We start from the raw sequence: 4,194 nt of genomic DNA, 5'->3' as shown, positions 1-4,194 counted from the left end.
AATGGACCCATCACATGGACCACGCTGAGTGGTGGAGAAGTCCCGGCTGGATCCGGCTGCGGTGTTGGCCTCTGAGAGCCTCTTTCTCTCACAGCCCTCTTGCTGGGTGGAGAAACTATGAGAGTAGGTCTGAGCTGCAGAGAGAAAGGTGTCTCTGTGGGGCTGAGGGATGGGGCAGGGTGGGAAGGGATGAGATGGGATGGGATGGGATGGAAAGGGAGGAGCAGTTGCACATTGACTTCCCCCTGTGAATGCTGGGATGACGGTCACCTCAACCCTAAGCCCAGGATTGCTTCTCTGCTTTTCTTTCATTACCTATTTATTTTGGTCTTTTATTCCATTGCTTAACTTTCCCCACCTCAAGCTTTTTGGATTATGGGAAGAGTCAGGTATTTAAACCTTCTTCAGCCAGAGAGCGGGTCCCATGCCCATGACCTAGCCCCTGGGCCAGCAGTTCAGGCAGCTCCGCTACCACCCTCTCCCCTTCTGAAGCCTTTTTGCATGCACTGCCAAAGCACAGGCAGAGGAGCTGAAAGGTGGACCAGGCAGGAAAGTGCCCCAAGAAGGATGGAGGCAGGAAGCTTGACCCAAAAGAGGGGCTTGTGCTGAACTGTGGCCCCATTCCCCACTGAGGAACAGGGTTACAAGAAGGGGGTAAATTCACCTTTTTCCTGCTGGCATCATGAAAGGGTAAAGCCGATGTCTCTCTCCGTGGCAGACCTGCAGCAGGTCTGGCCTGACCTCCTCAGGCTGGAGGCACGTGTGGCTCCAGAGAAGGGTCTGTCCTGCACTGGCCAAGTGGGAGCTGTGATAGCCTTGCTGGCTACTGGAAGCAGCTCTGAGCATGACTTATGTCCCTGCACAGGGCAGAGTTAGCCCCACAGGATGGTCAATTGGGGGTTACCAGCCCACACTCTGGCAGTTCAGTTAAGTGAGACTCTTACCCCTAAGGGATACCCCATCCAAACTCCATATCTGGGGCACCACAGATGTACGATGAGCTAGCTCTCTCACCACAGACCCCAGTACCCATGGCTGCTTACCCATTTCTGATGGATATATCAGCTTCTCTGAGACAACTGTGTTGGTCTAAAACCACCCGAATGTATTAGCTGCCTCCTGCATTCCTCAGCTTCCAGCAACAACTGGTGCCTCATATCCTCCACTGATGGAGGAGGAAAGCTTTTATTTAACTCCCAAGAGATCCAGTTTGAAGTCTTGAAACCCATCACTCTCTAGCTCCTGGAAGGGTATTCATCTGCAGTAATGCTCCCTGGCCACTGTCAGAGAAAGAAAGGACATCATCTCTGAGGGACAAGGGGACCTCCTTCACAGGAGGCCTTGTAAGACAGTCAGAGGAGATGATGCGGGTCTCCCTTGCTCCTGTTGCTTTTCTCCACTTCCAAGAATGAGGACTGGGTCTTTTTGGTCTCCACTCCTCCCTCCACAACCTAGACCTCGATCACACTGCATATTTGACTGGGAGACCTGTGGCTATCTCCCAGGGCCAGGCAGATGCTGGTGGTTCTGACAGCAATTCTTCTTCTTGCTATCTGTTGCCATTTTCATGGGCAGCCAGTGCCACCATCATCTTTTAGCTGAGTTCTTTCAGTCCTATGCTCTTCCTTTCCTCCATGCTTGTTGGAGGCCCAAAGTCATCACCCCAGTCCTGATAAGAGTCCGTTTTCCCTCCTAGAAGCGAGACAGTGCTTTCCAGGAGCCCTTGGCTGCTTCGTGGTGGCTCCTGATCTGTCAGCAGCAAAACATTTGTGTTACGTTGCTGGTTCCAGGGGGCTTCTGCTGGGCAGAAGGTGGAGACAGGAGCATTTCCCCATCGGCAAGAGATAGCCCAGGGCAACCACCTCACCTTCTAGGATCTGAGGCAGAGACCTTTGTGGCCTTGCTTCTACTAGGTGCTTAGCTGGGGTTGTACAAGCATGTTTGGTGGGCAGCAGAGGTGCTGTGGGGCTGGAGAGGTGCAGCCTGAAGGTTCAGGATCAGGGACAAAGCGTTATCTGTGAGGCAAGTGTCAGCAAAGGGGCACCACATTTTTAGAAAGGGACATCTGCAGGGAGGGTGTCCATGCCCTGCTGCCAGTTCCTGCGAGGAAGGATGTAAAAGTGCCTCACCAAGCCAACCCATGGTGCAGGGGGCAAGAAGCCCACTGGTGGCAGTGGGTCCAGGACAGAGCAATCAAATTGCCCCAGCCAGAAGCGAAGCCTTCTCCTGCTGCCAGGTGTGGGCCCATCAGCTTCAGTAAAAGTCTCAGGAAGCCCCTTCCCACTTAGACCTCCACTCCTTTATCTCTGGCTAGAAAGCAGCTGGTGGTGAGTTTGGGGGACAGTCATTAACCCAAGTGCCTCAGCTTGTCAGAAGTACGGAGGACGAAAGGAAGGACCTCATTTCCCTGGCAGATGTGCTGAGAGAGCATAGCAGAGGAAAGAAGCGCTTCAGCAGCAAGGATGAGAAGCTGTGCAATGATGGGGTGGGGGGAGGCAGTGTCCCTCCTCTCTGGGGGCAGTGGTATTTGTGGTTTACTACCCCATGCTTGCTTGAGGGGGCAATTCTTGTGGTGGTAATGCATCCCAGGTGAGATATAAAGCCATGCTCCTTATTCCTCGCAATTAAAGATCCCCTCACACTTTTCACAGTGTTCTGTCTAAATTACAGTCCTTAAACTTAATTACAGACTGTCTTCTTAAATATCTGTTGCGTCCCCAACATTATGTTTCTCTTCCTGATGTTTTATGTTGCTCTGTGCCTATCGAGTAGCTGCTTTATTCCGCTCCAGAGGTGGCTGCATTTCAGTGATGGTGGAGATTACTCCTGTACATAGTATGAAAGTCCCTGCAGAAGAGAAGTGCAATATAAATTTAAGAGACTGCTTTTATTTACAAGGAGACCTCTGCTTGGTAGTTGTAGAAATACATTAAGAAGAATGCTGTGTGGGTGTTAGCCGATATATACTCAATTTCTATTTTTTTTCCCAGGGTATAAAACAGAAAATATGTGAGTGTGCAGGCTCCTGGGTATAAGTTGTAGATATTAGAAGCAGTGAATGCTACTGTGTAGTTACAAGTGGGGCTTACAAAGAAACTTTCGTTTGAAACCTCTTTTTGTAGTTGTTCATTGTATTCTGAAAAATACACTTTTTTAATTGTAATTTTCCACAGTTCAGCCCAAGTCTCAGTAACAGGTCATCAACAGGACTTTAATCCATGGGTTTTAACAATATGAACATCAATTCCTACCGCTTGCTCTGAAAAGCATCTCCTGGCTGGTAATAGTAATAGACTATTTTTCTTCCGCATAGATCAGCCACTGGAAAGCGATGGAGCTAATATGTTTCATTTGATGTGGAGTTAAGTAATTTGGAACGCCTGAGTGCAACTCTTCCCAGCCGTATGGGAGTGAAAAAAATGTTTCATCTATATGAAAAGCTTTGCGTAGTGCACAAACGGTTTGGAAACTCCTAAAATGAAGTGTTGTGATGGGCGTGCATGTAGAGCTGCCCCAGCGGAGCCGCGCGGCGTGCTGCCTGAGGAGCGGCTGTAGCAGCAGTGATACAGAGCCCTTCTTCTGGGAAGCAGCTTTCTCCTGGAAGGAAATAGGGTGGCAATCAGGGAAAAAGTAGCAAGGGGATCAGATGCTTAGGCTGGTAAGTTTTTTTGCAAAAATAATTTATGGATGTATGAATGGGTGTAGTAAACATGATACAGAATGGTTTTTATTCCCTATTGCTATTCATAGTACGGAAATTTAATTTCTTTCTATATGAAGTTCTGTGGGTGCACTACTCCAGAATGACACAAAAACGCTTGAGTACCAAAGGGAGAGCAGGGTCTGGATTCCTCCTCCTCAGCCCATCCGTATCCCTCTGTGCCAGGAAAAGCACCCTGCTTTTGGGTTGGTGCCCTGCCCTTCTCAGCCTGGAAGGGACAATCACTAGGAGCAGCAAGCAGCGCTGGTGGGAGAAGCATCCCTCCATCGCACCATCGCTGCCCTGAGCCTTGTCTCCAGAGTGAAGCGGTCCCTGTGCAAGGCACTGGCTGGGGCAAGCCCTGCTCCCTCCTAGCTCTCAGCGAGGCTGAGGCAGGGAGTTTTACCTGCAGGAATAGCCAGGGGGGTCCTTCACACTGCCCTGAGGGACCCCACCTGCCCCAGGCAGTGACAGACAAAGGAACCAGGGCATTT

Source organism: Cariama cristata, unplaced genomic scaffold (genome assembly GCF_000690535.1).
Source record: "Cariama cristata isolate BGI_N322 unplaced genomic scaffold, ASM69053v1 scaffold4116, whole genome shotgun sequence".
NCBI classification, from domain to species: domain Eukaryota; kingdom Metazoa; phylum Chordata; class Aves; order Cariamiformes; family Cariamidae; genus Cariama; species Cariama cristata.
This window is presented reverse-complemented; position numbering follows the sequence as displayed.